Below are 25,316 nucleotides of genomic sequence, written 5' to 3' on the forward strand. Positions count from 1 at the left end.
CTGCCAAAAAATAATATTTGTTATTATTAGTATGATTAAAAATGTTACAATTTACAACTGTTTTCCATTTGAATATATGTTAAAGTTGAATATATTAACGTGTTGGCAAAGCTGAATATTTAGAACCCGTTACATGATCCTCCAGAAATCATTGTAATATGCTGAGTTGCTATATATAGGTCACTTCTTATTAATTGAATGAATCCTTGCTGAATAAACTATTGAATACAATGGCTGAATAATAATAATAATAATAATAATAATAATAATAATAATAATAATAAAAGTAAAAATAAAAATCTAAGTGTTTTTAACCAAGAAATTGACTGAAAGAGGGGGTTTACCTGATGTCAACCATCCTGAGTCTCCTCCATCATAAATCTCTGTTGAACTTTACATTTTAATTGTAGTAGGCTTTCAGAAGGCATTAAGACATAGAAATGTTTAGCAAATGATTTCTGACAAGAGTTATGACTTTGATGGTATCCAAACTGTCATGGCCTGATTGACAGTGAAAAGGACGAGCGGCTCGTTTGTACCCTGAATCAAAAAGACATGAAAATGCTTAGATATGCTATGTAGCAATCTGATGTATTAACAGAGATTTAAGTGGACAGCCATGTTCTGACTAAAGACATTTTAAAACTATGAATAAACTATCATTAACTCTCACTTGTGCCACAGACAATGAATCAGTTCAGCTGAGTTCCAGCCACAGTGAATTAATGATACAGATCCACCATCTGTAAGTTCCCCACAGACTCAGTAAAACAGGCAGCCATCATCGAATCTCGTTCCTACTGTTCGGTGGCAAACTTCCCATTCTCCTGCTCTCCCTTTTAATGGATTTCTGCAACACGGTTAGATATGCGTTCGGTTCTTCTGGGTTCTGAGTCAAAGCAGGAAAGTAAAAGAGCACAAAAAGATGTATTAAATGATAATAATGACTGATGATATTTCTTCTTTTTTTACCTAAAAAATTACTTTAATAGCACAATGGTCAGAAGGTTTGCAAGGCTGACAGAATTATTAAAAGAGAAAGACTTGAAGGATTTCCTTACATTTATCGGCCAGTACATCACACCCTCTCTAGCCTTTAATATATAAATGTAACGGATCCTGCCGATGTCTGTTTTATTATTTTCTGCTATTAAAGCCCTGGGCCCGCATATCCTGAGTTAATTTCAAGACAGAGTTGGCAACAAAGAGTGGGGGAAAAAAAGCCTCAGCAGGATTTATAATCTTTTCCCTACACTTTTTTTTTTCTTTCTCTTGAAATCAGGATAATAGAGGCAAGCAGGATCCTGTGCTGACCAGAGTGGAAATGGAATCAGTGGCTTCCCATCTCTCCACCCGACTTGATAAAAACATAATACGTCTTATGATGAATGTTGTTATAAAGAACACCTGCGATAAGATTCAAGTATTCATATTTTCCATCATGTTAATGCTGGAAGATAAACCTAGCTGGTCCCGCCAGTGTCCACCTCAGTGGTTTTCTCGGGCCCGTGCGCAGTTGCCCCATTTTTCTATGTCGTCATGCTTAACGGATGGCACTGCTCCCGGGTGTAGATGTCAGGTACGTGCCTACACTGGACCAAGGTCCTACTGAAATGATGATAATAAAACTACGAGCGGGAAATGTTGGGCAAAAGTCAAGCTTGGCGATGGGGAATACAGTGGTGAGTTTACTAATGAAAGAAATTTCTTCCAAAACGAAAAGGGATGTGTACATTATTATTAACTACTTTTGTTAAAAATGTTTTATATGTAAGCAGGGATTTACTATGGTTTAGTATTTTCATATTTCTGAATAACAAGGTAATGTACAATTAACAAATGTACAAACAGTAAAATTACAGTTTGAAATGGTAAATTTCACTAACACATTAAATGTAATTTTGTCAACATAAAACGAGTTGTCGTTAACTTTGTTAGGAAAAAACAATCCATGCTTACCCACTGTAGTTCTCGAACAAACGTATTTGTTATATACATTAAATATGACATTTTATCTGATAGCGTCATCCTTACAAGTCACAGTTGTTGCTGAGATTGTGTGGGTCAATGGATAAACTATAGATTTTTTATTGTTACCTAATGGGGTAACATTGGAGATGTGTCGATAAAATTGTCTGTACCATTGCACGCTTCTACCAACACTCAATGGTGGTGTTTTATTTCTGAATCAGTATTTTGAACGAATCAGTGGAGACTCGCTTGTAAATAGATTATTTTGTTTTATTTATTTTATTATTGTAAATACGTTTCATTCCTTTATAAATCAGTGTTTTGAATGAATAAGTTGAGTGAAAAATTTGACAACTCACTCATACATAGTCAGTTGTTTCAATCCTTAATACATCAGTTTTGAATGAATCAGTTAAGTAAATGATTCAACAACTAAATAATTGAATGACTTACTATTTTGAACAAATCAGTTGCGTTAATGATTTGATGACTCAAATGCTGAATTAAGTAATAAGTAATTACTTTGTGACTCCTAAAAATGTAGTTCTATATGTGTAGAGTGAGTATTATCCTATATTAACTGTATTAAAGTAACCATTTTATCATTGTCATGTGACTTACCAGCGACAGTTGCAAATTCTTTACTGTCATTCCTCTTCTGTGGCCTCATGGCATAGTGAAGTGTCCACCGGATGTGCACTTCAGAATCCTGCCGGAAGTCATCTGGGTACTTTTTGCCTACTGTTTAATGAATACTGTGAAGTCAGACGCGCTACTCATTTCACTCCTCTTTACTGTTTGTCATACAGTATAGTAAGGACATAGTAAGGACCACTCATTTGTTTGTTTCTGAATGAATCACCTGAGTGAATGCTTCAGTGACTCACTTCAAAAACAGTCACTTGTCACCACCTAATGGCATAAAGATTAAATAGTGTACAGAGTCACTGAAATATCTCTAAACACTAATACACAGACACACACTGTATATTGGAACACAGTTTAGATCACATTCGAGTCCCGGAGCGAACTGTTGCACACTTTTAAATATTTATATAAATGCACTTGTAGACTTCTTGTGACTTTGAATTTAAATGAGACATTAGGGAGAATGAGAAAGACAAAGTGAGCATCCAGTTTTCTTTGCTGATTTTCAGCTGTTCTTGCGTTTTGCTTTTACGGGTCCCTAGAAGTGACACAAGCAGCTGTGCACTATAAAGAAAATTCTCTTTTACCCCCTCACCAAGTCTCCACGGCCTCAGCAACCCCACCCCCTATCCATTCAAACTACAACAAACAAGCCAACCCAAATGCTGGCAGCTGCAGATGTGAGACTCTGTCACCTGTGCCTCATAATGCCCCCTCGTACCCCCCCGGCACGCTCTCATCAGCCCCCCTTGTGTGCCCCTCAGACTCGGCTGGTGTCTGGCGTGGTAAGAGGGATGACTCTCTCGGCACATCCCTTCCTCCGCTCAGCCGGTCTCCACATCAGCCCCTTCCCATAATTCCCGCCCTACTGGCATCATGGGCCCAATTAGGATGACACATCCTATCAGGGAGCTTGTTTTGCATAGTCGAATACAAATGACTGTGGAAGTGAAATGTTTTCATAAACTTGCTACAATGAAGACAAAGCCGGCTGTTAGTTTCTGCCGAGGCTGTCATGAGGAGAATGAACACGTCAAACGATATTTCAGTTCAAGCGATTTGGGCTTCTTTATTTTTACCCTTAATGCGTCTTTTTAAGCATTCGCTCTTTTTGAGTCGACTAGGGGTCTTTAAGGTATAATCTTGCTTGCATAAACTATATTATTTAAAAACTTTTTTTTTTCTTTTTTGGAAACGACTCCTTAATCCCTACATCAATCATAATTATAACATAATGAATAATTTAATTACTTCTTCCTCGACTCGCAAAAAAAAAAAAAAAAAAAAAAATCAATATTCCCCACCCAAATGTTTAGCAATTTTTAGCTTTTATTTGTCCTCTAAAACTGTCTTTCGTTAAATGATACTGACCCTTTGAATCTTTTAACAATGCAATCAATAAAGCATGTTTATGCAAACCTTGCAGAACCATCAGTTTGGGACTTTTGAAAAAATATGACCCTGGCTGCAGCTTGCTAAGTGCAGAGCGCTAGCACTAAATCTCGGGAGTTAAAGTTTTACTGGGGCGTTATGGGTAAAAATGCCTTGTCAGCCATCTGCCACATTCTCTCTCGACGTCCATATTTCCAGAGCTGCTCAACTCCTGAGAGGGAACTGTACCGTCACCGTGGGCCGCACTCCTCTATAACAGCTCAGCTATTGCTCCGCACATCCCAAACATCAAAACAGTCCATTAAAGGAACCTGTGACAGGCCAAGAGACTGATTCTACTTTTTCTTCTCATTTTTTAAAGCTTTAATGAATAGTGATAGCGCTCCTGTCAGCATGACAACCTGGCGTAATGTTTTCTCAAAATAGGACTAAATAAATAAATGGCATTTCTAAAACAGTCATGACAGGGCTGATTCCACAGATCTTGATAAATGCTAATCATGGCTGATTAATCAGGCCATAATCCGCTGATCTTAAAAGGTTATCCAGTCCATTGTGCAAAATTAGCTGCCTCTCTTGTGCCCTTTTAAATTCTGCAACGGCAATCACGGACAAAATCACATTTTTAACGCGCCCTCTTTCGCCTGTCGCTCGAGACATTTGTTAGAGATGTTTTTAAGTTCTGTTTTGGAAAATTGTGATTCACATTATGTCTCTCTCTCTCTCTCTCTCTCTAACTAGTTCTTTGTTTCTCCCTCTGTCTCATCTATGGCTGCTGGACTCCTTCCAAGTCTGCTAAAGCATGTCTTAACTACTTAAGCTTCTTGAGTGCTGATCAAAAACACTCAGAATGTGTTGCACTGACATGGGCTTCTTTCCTAACAGACGTGTAAGTCATTGATGCTTGACTCCATAGATATATAAAATGGCTTTTATTTGATTTATATATATATATATATATATATATATATATATATATATATATATATATATATATATATATATATATATATATGGTATGTAAGGGTGTATTTCTTTTACGTTTTGGATAAAATAAATGTAACTCACCAAAAAAGCTTGTTGCCCCCTACAGGACAAATGAAGTGAAGTGATGGCACTCAATTTCCATTTATGTATTAAAACTGCTAAAAAGTAGATGTGTGCAAGTAGTCATGACAGCTGACAAAATTTTGAAGAGGGAGGGTCAGATATAAAAAAGGAGTACAAAAGTCTCACTCTCTATCTCTCTCTCTCTCTCTCTCTCTCTCTCTCTCTCTGTGTGTGTGTGTATGATTTATATATGATTTATAATAATACAATAATGCTTTTTTATATTACATTTATTACTTGTAATTAGTATTACTATTTTTTATTTATCTAAAACTGAATACATAAGTATACACAAATAAATAAAATTAAATAAGTTTATGCATTTAGAGACTTTTATCCAAAGCGACTTACAGTGCATTCATGTTAACAATTTTTACCTTACATGTGTTCCCTGGGAATCGAACCCACAACCTTTTGCGCTGCTAAAGCAATGCTCTACCACTGAGCCACTAAATGGAATTAAAATAATAATTAATAATATATATGAAAAATAATTAAATGAAATAAAATTAATAATAATAAAAAATAATAATAATAACATGGAGAACATCTTGTGTATGGTCTCATAATTTAGGACCTTTAGACATTCAGATTTGTCAAACATGTGCTCAACATAAACATGCATGCGTCCTGCTCGGGCCAGCAAGAATTAGTGAGCTAAGCACTCGTAAATCACAGTGCTGTAGCTCTCACTTCCTGTGGCTCTGAGCACAAAAAAAAAAAAAAACCTCTTGGACTTCAGCATGGTTTGAGTGAAGGAATAAGAGGAGGAGTGTCTATAGGTCTAGGGGTGCAGGGCTGAAGTAATATGCCATCATCTGGGGGAAATCCAGAAAGGTGATATAGTGTGAGAAGATTGTGTCAACAGCGGAGTGAGAATAACAGCGAACAGAGCTGGTATGATATGAAATGATATGATGATATGAAAACTGTGTATTTTTAGCATCTTAAGGCATTTTAGCTTTAAAATGCTTTAAAGGCAAAGAGAAATGTAACATTACTAGTATTGCAATGAGCCTAATGATTGCAATTAGTATTTAAATTATTATTATTATTATTATTATTATTATTATTATTATTATTATTATTTATTATTATTATTATTATTATTATTATTATTATTATTATTATTATTATTATTATGCAATTGTTATCAATAAATGTTTAACAAACATAGTAGTCTGATCATTTGCAGTTAAGGCCTCAATTATGGTAATTTTTTTATGTTAAATAGTCTAAAATAGTCTTAAACTAAATAGTCTTAAAAAAAAAAAAAAAAAAAAAAAAAAAACTTAGGAGGTATCAGTATTAGTATTAGTATTAGGTATCAGTTTAGTATATGTATGATTCCGGTAGCACTTAATTTGACAGTCCTGTTCCTCATGTACATACTATTACCATAACTATGAAATAACTAGGTACTTACCCTGAACCTACCCCTAAACCTAACCCTACACCATGTAGTTACCTTGTATTACCAGAACTTTCTTAGATAAATACACTGTAAGTACGTTAGTACACGTACTGTAAAATAAAGTGCAACCATGATTCCAAATGCTAATGTCAAGTGCAATTAATTGTGATTAATCACAGAGTAATAACAACAACAACGACAACAATAATAATAGCTATTATAATTATTATTAATATATATAATATAAAAATATTGGTAGCACTTAATTTTACAGTCCTGTTCTTCATGTACATACTATGTACTTATTATAGTAATTACAATAACTATGTAATAACTAGGTACTAACCCTGAACCTACCCCTAAACCTAACCCTACCCCATGTAGTTACCTTGTATTACCAGAACTTTCTTAGATAAATACACTGTAAGTACACTATAAGTACATGTTAGTACACGTACTGTAAAGTAAAGTGCAACCAATTTGCCATATAATTTTTTTACAACCTTATTTTGTACAGTATAGAAGTGCTGCAAAAAACTTGATGGAACTTGAGTCTTGTTGTCACAGAGAGCTTTGAGGGAGCGTTTATTGACAGTGGCAGCTCATCAGTCCAAAGGGGCTAAAACACAGTTATCTATATGGATTTCAGTGTGAAACAGAATAAACCACAATGACAAATGTGATCAAAAAACACGTAATGATGTCTGTGGTTCGAACGTTGCTTGATTCATTAAGTTTTAGTGGCTCCATCGCAGAAGATATTAGATTGTTGTGGTGAGGACTAGACACTTACAGCACACTTAGATTAATGGAATATTTCATCAAGTTCTGTTTGAAATCTGCTCCCCGATTAGTGATAGATGTTGTTCTCTACAAAGACGTCTACATGAGGACATGTCTGCACTTGAGCAGACATTACTTTGACATGACATAACTGCACACGGACCACATGATAAGCTTTTCTTAAAGAGGTAATGTAAAACGGAGCAAAAACACAAACACATGTGGCTCGTGACAGATACCTGGATGCTATTCAACTGCCGAATGTTTCTCCGTGTTGTGGTTTTGAACTTGCTGCAAATGTGCCTTATTTTCCACAGTGAAATAGATAAAATGGCAAGCCAGTGGGCTTTTACAAGAGTTATTGAATCTACACAGAACGACTTACATAAAAGTCACATTCTGAGGGGTGAAGATGGTGAACCCCCCGCTTGCGGGAGCAACAAAGAAGTAAAGCTTGCGCAGCTGAGATCATATTTGCTGCTAGCTTACAGTCTAAAACCACATTTCCTTAGATTTAGCCAATATCATGGTTAGTAATGAAATTCCTCAGGGAAAACAAATTACTGCTGTCACATAATCAATAGACATATGGGAATAAATGTCAAACGCATGTTCCCTCGCTGGTCATGAAGCATACTCGTACCCAGCATGCTCGAGTCCTGCAGTGCCCCTCCCAGCATGCACTTAGTTCAAAAGGTCTCTCGCTTTCAGTTATTGTAAACTGGCCATACCGCAACACGTGATTTCACTTGTAAGTGTTTGTTTAGCACTTGTCTTCAGTGTGACTGTGTGGCCGAGGAGGTGAAGAGGGTGTGAGAATACAGTCGTATTCTTCTATGGTGTCAGTTCTCTTCAATCTGACTGCGGCTGACAGAGCGTTCTCCAGTGAACCGGCTGGAAGGAGTCTCTTAGGTGGGGGCAAAACACGCTGCCATTGCTCCTTGTCGCGTGTCCGATAATTAAAAATCTGATTTATTGGCAGACATCAACAATCACAGAGGGCCTCTCTCCTCCTCTCGCATCTTTATGATGTTCATCCTTCCTGCAGGCTAAATTTACTTGACGAGGAAAAAAGAGGGAAAAAAGGATGAAGAGAGAAAAAAAGAGGCCTTTGGTTTCTTAGCCTCTTTCACCTCATCTAATCCAGCCCCCTTAGGCTTGTCTGTCACTCAGCTGCCGTGGCAACCGGAGCAGACAGGGAACAGAGGCCCTGACCAGCCTCGCTTTGGCACAGTTCATTCTAATATTTATTGCCACCCAGAAAATGAGCGTAATACAGGCGAGCAGAGGCAGCAACGCTGAGCGTCGTGGGTAATGTCAGTTTTAACAAAGACCCAAGGGAACGTGGCTGCGGCGAGATAAAGCATCTTGTTTGATAATTTAACGCGGCGGTGCCATAAAGCATTTTTGATTCCTAAATTTTGACTTTGCTGGCTTGTGGTACAAAAATTGTCGTGCATGTGTGATCTCAATGGGCTTGAACATCTGTAATGTGACAATTTCAGTCATCAAAGCGAAAAACAACCTGAGTTTTCTCCCAACATGTGAAATTGTCAGATTGTGTTCGATGTATTTTGTTTTACAGTGATCTCAAAACATGTCATTTATTTTAAAAGGAACACAGAACATTTCACAAAAACAAGTGCATTGGGTTTAAATAACATACGATTTGATACACTTACATATGTAACTGTAACACATATAACACATATGATTACATATGACAACATGATGAAAATGTAAATGCAATATATATATGTGTGTGTGTGTATGTGTGTTTGTGTGCATATACATACACAATTTGCTTTAAATATAATATATATTTAATGAACATTATTTTAATATATTGCATCCACTAAAATCGCCTGGAGCCAGTTAGAATGTAAAAATGTAAAAAAAAAAAAAAAAAACAGTTTTATACATTCAGAATTTTATTTCTATACATTATTATATTATATCATCTTATATCATATCATATCATATCATATCATATCATATCATATCATATCATATCATATCAGTTTATATTATACTTATTATATATGCTCCAGAAAGCATAAAGGATAAAGGATAAAGCAACATGGATGGATAAATATTTTATTATATTCTATCAATTAAAATGACTTTGGAACTAGCTGTTTTTAACAAATTGGTTAAGTGAAGGTACTGAACTCATTTCTGGAAAAAGCTCATTATTTGTTTGCATATTTCACTTGGATTTATACTTTGTTGCCTAATCCAATGGCGTTCGTACAGTTTTAACATCCAAATATTTTGTTGTTTGTGCATATTATTCATATTTATTTTGACATATTTGTAAAACTGGCACTTTGAGGTTTAGGTGCACCTTGGAACTCAGAAGTTAAGACTCAGAAGAGGTAGGAGCCGAGACATGCACACACACGCACACACACACACACACACACCCGGAAAACTCAAAGAGGGCCGCGGTTAGTTGTGGATGTACATTGTATCAAGTGTATCCCATAGTCAGTCAGACAGACAGGTAGATGGCTGGTTGCAGGTGCTTTCTCTCTCTGGGAGGCCTGAGACAGGCCTGTGCTGTGCCGGCTGTCAGCTCATCAGGGTGTTCAGGTCCGGCTGGCTGACGGGCTCCGGCTCTGAGGCCTGGGCTGATGACACCTTCCTGTTCCACTGTGACAGGCCCAGTCCGACAGGCGTCAGAAAACACTCAGCCCTTCTCAGCGTTCGCGATGTCTCATACACACACACACATACACACACACCTGGACACGAGCGCACATACACATTCACAACCTCATACCTGCTTTGACATGAAAGAACACACATATTCACAAACACACACCCACACACACTCGCTGATTTACACTCATAGCCTACCTGTCTTCTCCATGCTGTCGAAACTTGATGAACTGAGACGGAGAATGAGATGACAAACATACAAACACATCCAGAGAAATAAACAAAGTTGCCATAAACCTCATCAGGACATGATAGATCCAGGGAGAGTAATGGTTTGAGTTATTATAGCATAGGTGAGTGCTAGAACCTGTCTTTGCGAGTTGTCAGTAAAGAATGCCCAGAACGCAGCCTCCTCTGCCAGACCTCTGAAGGTCGGACAAGCTTATGTTTGGCTGAGGAACTTTGGCTGAGTACACACCAGCTGTCTCTTTAGCCATCACTCAGACAGCGCTACACCGCTAGCTAGCTAGTGTGTGTGTGTGTGAGGCTGTGCGTCTTTATTGTCGTTCAAACGCTGCCAGTGTGTGTCTTGAGCTCGCGGCGCCACACACACGCTCGCCCCTTTCGGGGGCTACCAGATGCTGACTGCTTGAGGCCTAGAGAAAGATAGGCTGAAGACAGGGGTAGGCACAGAGCGCTAGCATCACACCCTCTTCTCTCTTCCTCTCCCATGCAGTCACCAGAAGATGAGCCTGATTTGTTTTGGGAGTCATCCAATAGACTGAAAAGAGAGAAAGGCTAAGAAATGGAGAAGTGGAAAAAAAGGTTGAGTGAAATACAGAGCGTGGCACCCCTCGGCGTCAGGCAGAATGGGCCTCACCAGATATGAAGAGATTAACCAGCCGCTGCTCTAACCCGGGCCCGTTTTTATGGCTGCTAAAGCCTCTGGCAAAAGTTAAAGCTACTCTCAGCAACTCCAGCAGCCCCCTGCCTCCTCCCGCTCGCAAACACGCAAGAAAGACGAGCCTGAGAGGGAAGAAAACGGGTTAGTTACACTCGTCGTCAATGCATTAAAGTCTTCATAACAGGGTTGCGAGCATAACCGAATTCAATGGAATATAAAACCGCACACCCAGAAAGATGACAACTAACACAATTCCCATGAAATATCAGTTGTGTTCAAAATAAGATATGCTTTATTTCGTCAAATGTCTTCAGATATCCTGAGGTGCATTTAAATAGACCGTTTAATGCTGCAAACATGGCACAGAAATGATAATTGCAGACATAATATCATGGAATCATTTTACATATGTGATAATGTGATCAATAATATAAAGTACAATTGTTAAATATATTAATATATGTATTTTTTAATATAAGGTAACATTGCATTAAAAACGGGTGTCAGTTGTTAACATTGTGCTTAGTTTACAAAAGTCTTTTTGTCTGTAATTGGCGTTTTGATATGACAGAAATTAAAGAATTGCTCTGTGATTTGTCAGTTGATTGACAGATGATTTGGTCATTCTGTGAATTCATTCAGCTGTGTATGTCGACCAGTTTTTCATTTGTGTGTGTGTGTGTGTGTGTGTGTGTGGAGATTAGACTAGAATGTATTATGCTTTGCTTTTTCTTATATTTTCATGTATGTGTTAATTAATGTCAGTCTTTTTGTGTTGTACAGTGGTGATTATGACATTATTACTTCATCTGCTCGAAATATGCATTCACAATGAATGAAAATTGCTGAAGAAGTTCAGCTGAGCTCAAGAGAACTTTCTAGTCAGTTGAAATTGAGATCATATGTTCGGGAGGGGGAAGTAATGCATCATCAAAATTTAAACAGTCTCAAAGGCAAACAAGCACAAAAACAGAATAAACCTCCCAATGGGAAATCGGTTTCCTTATTTCAACGTATGTTCTTTGTTTATGTATGCATGTATATATGCATGTATTTATTTATTCTTTCAAGAAGTTTGCTTTGATAAACAGGCCAGTTTTAATATTGCCACTTTGAGGCGGCTCACCATATTAATTTTCGACAGTGCGTGTGTGTGTGATTGGCTAATTCAGCGCCTCCAAAGAGTGCTAGCCCTCGTTCTGCTCCAGCTTGTTCTCTTTTAATCGCTTTTTCTTTCTTTTTTAATTTTACACCAGAGATGCACAAACAGTCTCCTCAGCATTTTGCCTTCCTCCTCACCCTATCATTTCTACCTGCTTAATTCCCCTCTAACGGGCCGCGCCAAAGTCGTTAGCTGATTAAGGCTCTTAATTGGGCTCAGAAGAAAAGGGTGAGTTTAGAACAACAATGGTTTTCTTTTAGTCATTTGTGAGGGCCCACATTTTAGATAGACCACAAAGAAATAGTACCGAGAACATAAAAAACAAAAACGAAATTATATATTTACTGTATATAATTTCAGTAATGGTAACACTTTATAATAACTTTATTTAATAACAAAAACAAACATTATTACTTCATATAATGTTTAGATCATGAGTTATAAAATAGTTATGAATGTGATGAAACTTTATGCATATATTTTCATTAAATGCACATTCATGTCTGAATGTACATGACCTAATAATCTCATAGGAATAACATACTGTTTGCTAACGACTTGTTAATGAAAGTTATTAGACTGAGTTCAGCAAAAGTGGGAAATCAGGTAAAGTGTGACAAATGTGTCTCATGATTGATTGCCCTTTAAATATCAGGAGACAATCAAATGTAACAGTCATTAGTAATTACCGCAAGGGTCTCTGTCATTATGGAAATGTTTTAGTTTCCCTGACATTATTGAAGTATATGTGATCAAGCTTCATCATCTAATCAGCCTCAACAAGAACATGGAAAATTCACCAACAATGCTTTCATAAATGTAAAGGCTTTAGGAAACAATTGATTGATTTATTGGGGTTTCAGAGATTTCAATGATGCATGTGTATAATAGTACAGCGAGCAATCAATATATACAGCTCCAACAGCTGTAAATACATTTTTGTACATTTACCTTTTATGGCTCATAGGTAAAGTTTGAGGAAAATAGTTGTCTTTGTTGTCATGAATTGTAGTCATTAATAATCATACTATTATGTTCACAGCATACACTATTTCATACAACATTTAAAGTCTGAACATCTGCTAAGAGGCCATAGCTGTACTAAAACACAAACATGAGGTTACATACAGAATGTTAATTTACCTGCCCCATCCCAATGTGAAGCAGAAGCATTAAGAAAGCATGCAGGTGTATTATTCAGTCAATACATGTAGATTTTACAATTGTTAAGCTATTGTAAGTGATCTGGTTGCATCTTACAGGAAAATCCAGTTAAACTTTCTTCTGATGATATAATGACATTATTACCAGCTGAACTAAGCAGGTCATTTGTGGTAATTAGCTGGTCCAAGCTGTTCTAGATGATTGATCAGTCGCACTGCCAGATGATGGGGCTGAAGACATGCTGGTAGACCATCTTTGTTAAGTTAGATGTGGTAAAACAACTTGAACCAGTAACAAACCAAACAAAATGTTCACAGAATCAATTTGAACATCTTATAGGATACTGTTATGATCCCCTCCCCCTCCACAGCAGGCATACATTATAAATCCCATATTTCATATAGAAGCCAATTTAACTTTTTTTTCAGTGCTTAAATTGCTGAAATAGTGCTAAATGTGTTCAGAAGTCTGTAAATAAAATATTGTTAAACATTGTTTGCTAAAAAAAAACTGTCCTAATTTGCATTGTTCACACTATAAAGTGTTACCTCATTAATCTGTCTTTCTGAAGATTAGCTTTTACACTTATGCAAAAACATTTCTATATATCATTTTCTTTACTGCAGAATGTTAGAGAAGCACTGCTCTTTGAGAAATGTGCACCCCTGGCGATAAGGGTCATGTAAATGCTGAAAGTGAGCTCAGATCAGTTTGTCTGTGATCTCTGCCTGACCTTGTGGTTTTAGTGTAGCAGCGCTCCCCGGGCCGCCTGTCATTAAGAGATGACTGCTTCTCTTTAGTGTGCTGCGCTGTGGGCTGAATGACAATAGAAAACTAATTCACTCCTTCTCCCGCTGACTGGGTGCATGTCTGGGTCATGCGGGACTGGGTGGAGTCACAGTTCATGAAGGGGTCAAAGCTTTTTTAATGCGTCATTTAAATCTGAATGAGGTCACGAGGTTATGCGCAGGCGGCCGTTTGTGTGTGATGTAATGATTGAAACATGGTTACTTATTTACTGTAGTTATTATATGTGCACAGTTTATAGTATACATAATTAACCATGCTGTGTTTTCTAATTAATTCCTTCCATCGTCATTGCATGTAAAGCTAATTAAAAATAAATAATAAACCGAAACCACGCTGTTGAGTCTTCTTTGACAGTGAAGAGCAGTTTTGTTATGACTGAGAAATGTGTGTATGCGTGTGAGAGACGGGAGGTGATGAGGGCGTTTAGGGGGTAAATCGCTCATTACAGACGAAAAGGCATTTTTGGATTTGGGCATTGGGCATGTGTGCTATTACTGAATGATGAGGGGAAAAACACAGTGTGATCAATGGAGAGAGGAAGAGTGAACTCTGCCAGCTGGATATCTCACACACACAGCATAAAAATAACACACATCCACACGTGCCGCACAAACATTTTCATTCTCACACACACACACACGGGTGGGGGAGACACACACACACAGAGACAGAGCATGACATTTAAAAGAAAAAAAGCTGACATTGACTCCATCACTGTCACAGTGGCTGCCATAAAGCAGCAGCAAATATTAAAACATTTTTCATCTGTGCTGCATTATTGGCACCAGAAATTGTTTCCCCCTCCGTCTGATATTCTCCTGAACTGCTGCAGCTCTCCCCAGAGACCACATGCTGTTACCAAGGCCTCCAAACATATTGGCAGTTGATGTGGCGGTATTCGTGTACGCTTGCCATTCAGTCCATCCTTATCCTGCTCGCCCCACCCCCTGCTTTAACTGCCGTGTCTCCTCACACATGTCGGCCTGTCTCTGAGAAAGACACCGTGTGACCCTGACATAGGAGGTGCTATGTAAATATGTTTGTGTGTGTGTGCATGCGGCACAGCGAGTGAATCAGAGTGACTCACGTTTGAAAGGGAACCCGTAGGTTGTTGTGTTGTTTTTATATCACAGTTACAGTACGTTCAGATCGGCCACAATATGCACAGTAGTACTTCATCAAGTGACATATATTCATAATATATTAGGAATATATGTATAAATTATTATATTCAATTCAAATTATAAAAATGTGTGTATTTTATTTCACTTTCAAAATAGATATTAAACAGATACCTGTTTTCATGTTCTTACACAGTTCTTACACGCAATTATATATATATATATATACTAATTATAATTATATTATATTATATAATTATGTATATTATAATACTAATAATAACAATTTATTTTAATTATTGTGCACTTTTCTCATACCCCAAATATCAACAAAACAAGAAAACAAATACAAGAAATGCACAGTATCTTGTATTTAGTATTCAAAAATAAATAATTAAACAAAACAATATAATTATACAACATAGCAACACATTAACAATTATATATATATATTTATATATATATATATATATATATATATATATATATATATATATATATATATATATATATATATATATATATATATATATATATATATATATATATATAGCTTTTTATTATGAGTGTGCCGGGTATTTATATATATAAATTACTAATATTCAACCTATTTTATGTATTCTATCTTTTTTTTTTCTAAGTTCGTTTAAATAGCTCTTTTGTCTTAACGATATATTTACAGCCAAAATCGAGCATGGCCATACAGGAAAGTTTTGCCAGAACACATCTTTTTCTCAGGTGGCCATCTTTAGCTTAAGGGAAGAGAATCTGGCTCTTCCATCTGCTGGCTCTGATAAGTGGTGTGAGTTTGATTAAAATCACTCTCCACGCTGCATCTACTGATGCTTCTGGAAGCCTCTTCATCTTGTCATATCCCTCACGTGCCCGGATGGCCTATTTACACACACAAACACATATTCAATTCAATCTGATCGCACAGCACGTGCGTAATCAAAAGAGGAGTACATGGCAGTCAGTGAAGAGACGACACAGCAAATCTCCCAGGATTTATTCCTCTCTCATTTCTGATATAGACGTCAGAGAGAATATCATATATACTGTAATAATCACAGAGCTTTGATTATCAGCTCCTTAGTTTGCAGTCATAAATTACACACCTGCTAAAAATAAGTGCAGGAGGAGTCTAAAGGATAGAGGAAGGAAAACGGAGACCTGTGGTAAATGTGCTCTTGTTTTTAGCAGATAATCAGGAGCGTTCTCTTTACGTCACCTGCTCCAAATGCACTTCAGGACTGCTGTTTCTCCAGGCCTCCAGGCTCTTTTAAGGGCACTGTAAGATATTTGCCTCTAATGCGCACAAATGAGGGGCCCAAATGGTCTTATTACAAGGCCTCCCTCAACAGAGACAATACATCAGGTGAAAACACACTACAAAATGGAGAGCGTGATTGTTCTGGGAGCACAGTGCTCATTACTCAACACAATCTCTTGCTCTCTCTCTCTCTCTCTCTCTCTCTTTCTTTCCGAGTCCCTCCACCTCTTGCTCTTTTTCTTTCACCAACATGCACAGATTCACACACTCTTTTTCCCCTCCTCCCTCTCTGTTTTCTTCGGCAAAGTCTCTGGTTTCAGCATGGAGTCGGATCCACCCCTCCATCTATCAGTCCCCTGCTTTTGTTCTGCATCTCCATAAGAGTAACTAATGCATGTGTGGTGCCTTACTGGATTAGATTAATGTCATTATTGACTGCATTCAGTCTCTGTCAAACGTGCAATGAAGAGGAGATGAGAACAGGCCTTTTGATCAACAGGCCAACATTTCATCATGCGTCTCAGGTTGCTGGCTGGACCTTATGCTGATGCTGATGTCTGAAGCCAGTGAAGTATGTGATGGGTGTGTTTGTGTTGTACTGTATGTGTTTATGGGAGAAAGAACCGGAGGACTGGTGTTTTGATTGTGTTACCTCACGCCTTGGCTCTTCCACCTCCTGAACTTGCTGTGACCTAGGGCCAGTGTGGGGTCAGTTGCCTATTGGCTGGGATAGATGATGTAGTGGGTAATGGCATTACAGACATCCCTGGAGCCTGCGGCTCTTTAGAGCAATAATCACTCATTGTTACTCTATCTGTGCTTTAAGATTTAAGCCCATTCTCTGCCTGAACTCTGGCATCTCTACAATACCCCACAGCAGCTGCTACAATACAATTCACTGTAACATAATAATAATAATAATAATAATAATAATAATAATAATAATAATAATAATAATAATAATAATCCTCAAATAAATCTTTAAACAAATGAAAAAAAAATCATTATTATTAATTGTTCAATTATTATTAAGCACACAGTGTTTTAGTATTAGTATTAGTATTAGTATTGCTGTGGTTACAACAACAATACTAATACTGGATACTAAAAATACAACAATAACAATAACAACAATAATAATAATAATAATAATAATAATATCAAAATATTCAAATGGACATTGACAAAAACATTATTATTAACAGTTAAATTATTATTAATCACACAGTGTATTAGTATAAGTATTCTTTTTGTTAACAGCAATAGGAACAACAACAACATTATTATTAGTAGTATAACACATCATAGACATAAACAGCACACACACACACACACACACACACACACAACGAAAACAACTGTTGAACTATATATGTTGTGTTCATTGGTTTACATACCCCTTGCAGAATATGCAAATGTTAATAATTTTAACAAAATTATTATTATTATGGTCCTGAATAAGTTATTTTACATAACAGATGCTTATATATACTCCAAAAAAAAAATATATATATATATATATATATATATATATATATATATATATGTATATATTGTATATGTATATATATATATATATATATATATATATATATATATATATATATATATATATATATATATATATATTTTTTTTTTTTTTTTTTTTTTTTTTTTTTTTATTCATAAAAATAACCACTTTCAAAAGTTTGCATACCTTCGAATCTTAATTCTGTTGGTCGTTTCCTGAATGATCCATGGCTGTTTTTCTGTTTTGTGATAGTTTTTCATGAGTCCTGTGTTGGTTCTGAGCAGTTTAACTATACTGTTCATCAGAAAAATACTCCAGCTCCTGCACATTTTTTGGTTTTCCAGCTTCTGCATATGTGGACCGTTGCCAAAATTGACTCTATGATTTTGAGATCCATCTTTTGATGGACTCATGTGCAACTATTACAGAAGTTTCAAATGCTCACTAATGCTCCATAAGGAAAAACCATGCATTAAGAGCTGGGATCGCTCTTGTTCTTGTACTGACAAATATAAACAAAAGCATGTCAAAATACTCATCTTGGAGATTATCCTTGAAAGTAACCACTGGAGAAAGATGTGTATCATTATAATGGATGCATTTTCTCTTAAAGTGACAGCGCCTAATTCACGCTACTGTCGTGTACTTAAAGGGACAGTTCACCCAAAAATGAAAACGCTTACCCCCAGGGCATCCAATATGTAGGTGACTTTTTTTCTTAAGTAGAACGCAAACAAAGATTTTTTTTACAACATTGTAGTCTGTCAGTCTTATAATGGAGGTGAATGGGAATCTCAGCTAAAACATACAATAAAAAAATACAAATAAAAAAATAAAAACATACTCAAACAAAACCAAATTAAAACCTGCAGCTTGTGATGATAAATTGATGTGTAAAGACACAAAACTATCGGTCTGTGCAATAAACTGAACAGTATTTTTAATGTTTTTTTTGAATCAGAGGTAAAAAAAAAAAAAAAAAAAAACTATATAAATACTGTTCAGTTTCCTTCACAGACCGATTGTTTTGTGTCTTTACACATCAATTTATCATCACAAGCTGCAGGTTTTATTTATTTATTTATTTTGTTTATGTTTTAGCAGTGATTAGCAAAATAAAGAACACTGTGACATATTATAACCATATTTCTTTAATTGCTAATGCACATTTTTTTTTGCACCACAGACTGAACAAAATTAAACATTGCTTTGTAAATTGTCAACAAAGTATTGATAGTTGTGCAAATATTGTCACACTAAAAGTTATGGAGAATTACATGTTGGTTGATTGCAATCCATTACATAACTTTCTATCAAAGTTACAGTATCTGACATTATCAATATGAATTTTCTCTAGTTGAATGAGAGGAATAAGTTCTTCTCATATTTTATTACCATTTTCTAAACTATAGCAAATAAACTGTGATAATGTGATATATGTTAAAGGTGTCTGAATAAATTTTGGCTTGGCTGAATATTTATTTTTTAGAGTGAAGACTATGCAGTGCTATTTTACATTTGATTATTTTCTCCCTCTCTTTCCAAACTGCAATAAACGCAAGTCTCCCCTTTTTGCAGAATGTGATATGTCCTCTCAACCAATCACAGTGCACCATTCCACTGACAAGCTATGCAATATCACATTCATAATCACAGATGAATCACCTTCAATTATGAACCCAATATTGCATAGCTTGTTGGTGAACTAGGTCTCTGTGTATTAAATGCTGCTCCATCTGAAAGCACATGATGGAGTTTTTTTACTACTAATTACAAACAGAACCGTCCCTACTGAAGAGATGCACATGACAATCACATGCGATTTATCATGCAGCCCTAAAAAAAAATTATTTTGACGGCATTGATGAACCTGTGGTGGTTTCTGCGGTGGGGAAGAAACGTAAGATATTAATAAAGATTGGTATTGACCAAGTTCAGAGGCTGTCATATGTGGATCAAATTTGTTGTGTATTTTCAGCAGTTTTAATATGAAAACTAACTTTTATATTGATTAAATGGATTTAGTGTATTTTTTTTTTATCTTTATTTTTTGTATTTTTTTTGGGGGGGGGCAGTTTTTGTAATAAATCTTTGAAAATCTAAATCTGCATTTGAATTTTTAAAGATGCTATGTGAAAGTTCGAAACAGAAAATAGTGGTTTTCATCTTGAAACTTTCTTGGCAAATTTTTACTCAAATTAATCAAAATGGATATATAGCGTCTTGGAACCAAACTCTTTATATAGAGTTCATTAGTAGTTTTTTTGTGTGTGTGTGTGTGTTTGTGTGTGTGTGTGTGTGTGTATCCGGAATTGGGGAATTACAAGATATTGTACAAAAACAAACCAATACTGAAAACAAACAAACTCATACAGAAATAATAAAAGTCATACTTTTTCTTACAAGCCCAATTTTTATGACATCTTGCCGTTTCTTCATCTTATACAAATGATTACAAGTTGTTACCAGAGTGTGCTGGGTGTTCACAAAGCCCATAGACAGAGTTAGAGGAGTAGTTTATAGTTTCCAATGAAACACACAAGGTTTATCTCACCCTCATAACACAGAACAAGAATAAAGGAAAAACTCAAGAGGTTCTCTCTCTCTCTCTCTCTCTCTCGTTTGTTAGCTGCCTTTGCTCTTGCTGTAATACTTTGTTTATGAAACATATCAAGAAAAGAAGCGTGAGACCACACAAGCAGGGAAACTGCTCACTCATTCCTCTCCGCCATCTGCCAGGTCACATGACCCATCTGCACACCACAGCCCTGTCAATCAATCAAAGATAGGGACAATGCAGAATAATAATCATGACAAACTAGGCAGAGAGGAGAAAGTACACATCCATACACACACACACACACACACCGACTCACGCTCTTTGTACATCGAAAAATGAAGGGATGAAACTTAATCAGGAGGGGTCGTGTTAGGGAGTGGGGAACAGATTAAATTACTATGGTATTAGATACGGGAAATGATTTCTGTCAAAACCATCTTCACTGCAATTATAATATGTTAATTATGTATTTCATTAAGTAAGTGGATTAGAGGCAGTGCTGATGGAATCAATCTGAAGAAGGACTGGACCAGGAAGACCAGAAACACACATATATACACACTACACACACACACACACATACACACATGTATGTAAAGGACAGAATTCTAATGAACTCCATCAGGGGAAGAGCAGAGGTGCTGCCAAATATGCCATTCTGTCCACTTGAACCACGGCATTTGCTTCCATTTAAATTACACTGACTAAAATAATTTTACAGTTGAATTGACAGTGTTTTCATTTGTCAAAAGTGTTAGGATGGATTCTGCATTTAATTTCAAAACATATCCACTTTGTCTGTTCATGAATTTGGGGGGAAACTACTATACTTACATTCAGACGTGAACATAGTATTTGAAGTTTCATGGAAAACTGTTGAATATATATATATATATATATATATATATATATATATATATATATATATATATATATATATATATATATATATATATTCAAATAAATAAGTGTATGCATTCAGCAGACCCTTTACAGTGCATTAAGACTAACATTTTTTATTAAAATAGTAATTATTAAAAAAATAAGATAAAGGCATTTCAAGATAATAATGAGACATATCCATAAATCTAGGGAGACCTAATCAATAAATCAATCAAATCAATGAAAAATGCTTAAAAGTTCTGTCATGCACAATTTTTTTTTTATCAGTTATCTATAGTTGGGTTACAAAAGAGACTAGAAGCAAGAAAGGCAGAATGGACAACTAAATTGCTAATTCAAAAGGCTATAGAGGTCACTTTGCAGGCCATGCATGTCATCAGAGAAGTCTTGCTAAAGGACATAATACTTCTAGAGAATGAATGGCCAGGATAAAGCTAACAACTATTCGTGACTGGACATTTAACAATGTGTTACGTTCCAGTCGAAACACTGCGTGTGTGTGCTCAATATGGTGCTCTTTTCAAAGGCAGAGCAAGACTCCAATTTAGATGCAAATATCTGATAAGAGCGAAGTACATCCTTCCAGTGATGGAATGCACTTTTTCTTTCCAATTTCATATCTGATGTTTATTCTTTGACAGACACCAGACAAAAGTGAATGTTGTGGATTCCACGTTCCTGAGGGAATGTAGAAAATAACAAGAATAAGAGAGAGAAACTGGAAATAGACAGCCTTCCCCAATCCAATTAAGTCGCTTCAGACATTATGTGGTTTTAAAGAAATGAAAGGCAGCCGCTGAAGTACTTTGGTGCCTTTCTATGAAACGTCTAAAAATGTGGCATCAAGCATAGAAATGTCAAAATATTATTGGTGGAGACTGTGTTTGTTTGCAACATTACCTTTCTGTAATTTTTCCCCTCCTTTTTTTTGGGGGGGGGGGGGGGTTGCAAATATCTTACATTATTTGTAAGATAGTCCCACACATTTGTAATGATTCAGAAAAATTCAACACCTGTTTATCGTGCATGTGGGTTGTCAGAAGTTTATTGGTGGCCCAACATATGAAAACACATACTGAATAATAAAATCACCTCATTCGCAGCAGAGAGTCACTGCAAATTAATGTATTTCATAACTAAATGTGTGCAGCATTTACCTATCGGAACTCATAGAACACATATGTACATTCTATTGTCAGTAACAGCACATCACTGCGTGTGTAGTAATCCAGGGGTCTGCTTTACTGGACTCAAATGCGTCATTTCCATATTAAAGCTGGAAACTTTTAATTCTGCTGATATTGAATTCTTATTCTTGTCAATGAGGGATTTCTTGCAAGCTGGTTTGAGTATATATATATATATATATATAATCTCATGCATATGCTAATACATCCAAGATAAGAGATAATAAGCATGACTCACTTACATATATATCTGTTTGCTTTTTTTCTGGTTCTATTTTTTCCATTTCTTGTTATCATACACCAACAATGAATTTATTTACTTGGTCTAAAGTAGGTCTGCATTTTTCCCAGCTATATTGCTTTTCACCCAACTCAAAGTGTTTGATGTGCCTTTGAAATGCATTCCTAGAAAACAAAGCCATGTGTAATTAGGACTAGACTACAATTAGACTGTGTGTTTTCACTGCTATTGAATAATTATCATGAGGATTGTCTGGTTATACAGTAGATGCACTTCTGATAGCAGAACAGGGACAACATGGATTGAAAATTGAAAGACATGGAATAATGCAGAAAGGTAAAAGTGTATGAAAATTAGAAGATATTTGTTGAGTATGGCACACTGTGTGAGTGTGTACGTGAGTATCTGTGGAGAGATTAATAGAGATTATAGAGGCTCTGGCAATATGATAAACCCCCATTTCCCTCTCTTCTCTCTCAGGGGACATATTACACCTCTCATTATGCTACTGATTGGCCTGATTTCATCTACAAAGCATTCTGTGAAGGGCACCATACCTCCACACCACTAACCCAGCAAACAGAAAAAGAGAGATGACAGAAATAGGTTTGCTCACAACAAGAGCATCACGTCAACAATCAGTATATGCTTTAACATGCACTTTAAGAGTTAGATTTCAACCTGAATAAAGCAAACATTTATTTTAAATGTTATGTGGTCCAAATAAAATTGACTAAAATACACTTACTACAATATTTAATATGATTGTAGCTCAGCTTCTTCCAACAAGCATACACATTAAACAGACTACAGTTGGAGTCCAAAGTGCACCTAAACACCAGACCTGTTGGTTATTGGAGGATCTTCTATTTCTGGTCTGTTAAACGCATTGGCCACCGCGTACCGTGCATGAACTGCTCGTGAGCGAGCGCCTGACTGAGTAGCCTAACATAAACATATAAGTTGGTGTTTTTTTCTTCTTCGGGAGTGTCAGGGGCGTTGCCTGTTATGTCGTTTGGGTTATTGGGCTACCTTGTTGAACGCATATCATTATATTTCTCTCTTTTTTTTTTCAAATATAATTAATTAGTCCAACGAACCGTTCGGTATACATAATGCGAACGTAAACATAAACATAACATAAAACCAAACGGTTCAATACGAATACGCGTACCCCTAATATATATATATATATATATATATATATATATATATATATATATATTAACTCATTTTATGCTGCACAGAAGAAATAAAATCATAAAGCTTCAGAATGACATGAGAGTGAGTAAACAATGACTTAATTTTTATTTTAGGGTGAACTGTCCCTTTAATATCAAAATTGTCCTTTTACTGTCAATCAACTATAAATGTTCAATGATACTTGCGCAAATCCCTATGTTGTTCGATATATTAACATTCCATGTCTGACGGAAGGGTACAGATGCACACCATTCACCATTTGGCATAGGCAAAAAAAGACATTCCTATTCCATTCTCTTTATCACTGAACTTGGAGCAAACAATCTAATTTATAGGGCAAACTTTCCTCTCTTCGATACCCTGATTTGATATACTCCAATAGAGCCTTTCTTCCAGACACCATCAATTGTCTATGGATTTTTTCCTCCCTCTACCCACCACAGAAGGGAAACAAAAAGAAGGCCTGCACAGCCTCCAGCCTGAGACGCTTTATTGATATCGATGCAGTAGGAATATTGCCCATTTTCACCAGGGGATCAATCTAGCCCATCGCGGGGTGTTTTACGAGGCGCATCCTCTCTGTGTGGGGTGGCACCGTAGTGTGAACATGTGTGTGTCTATGTGGGTGACAGCCTCACAGAAACTGGGTGCTGCCGCAAATCAAGCAGCTCTCACACGAACGCCGGTGGAGTGATCACAGAAATCACCCTTGTGACCAAACACAAACTGCAGCTTCTGGAGGTGAGGAGAATCTAAATTGACTAGAAAGCAACAAGCAATCGACAGCAACAAAATCTGATGCAGTGGTCAATATCAGTGCACTAGAGTCCTGGGCTCGTTTTTATGAGTTTTCACAGGGCAGCCATGCTGAGAGGAAGTCCATGACAGCAGCAGGTGTCAGGCCCTGTTGGACCGCGTCTCATCCAGTTGTGCTTTTATAGACTGCAGAGTTGCTCTGGTTTCACCAGTAAGTGCGATCTGTGAAGGCACGCTAGCGCCCCTTGGTACTAGTTAGCATGGTGGCTGGCAGCTGGAGCGCGCTGATGGAGGGTGATGAGTGGAGTTGAGCGTAACCGGGATGGAGGGGAGGAACGGGAAGGGAAGAGGTGGGGTGGGGAGTACACACCTGGCATCCACCACAGATGGGCATAATCATCTCTTCCCCAGAAGCCCTCCCTTCACCGCCACCATCTCAACCGCTTGAGTGCACGCACACATACACAGACACGCACACACAATCTCACGCTCACGATCATTTGCTAGCAAAGCAGTTTAAATCGGTGCAGTGCACACACG

The sequence above is a fragment of the Carassius auratus genome, chromosome 7, assembly GCF_003368295.1.
Source record: "Carassius auratus strain Wakin chromosome 7, ASM336829v1, whole genome shotgun sequence".
Classification (NCBI taxonomy): Eukaryota; Metazoa; Chordata; class Actinopteri; order Cypriniformes; family Cyprinidae; genus Carassius; species Carassius auratus.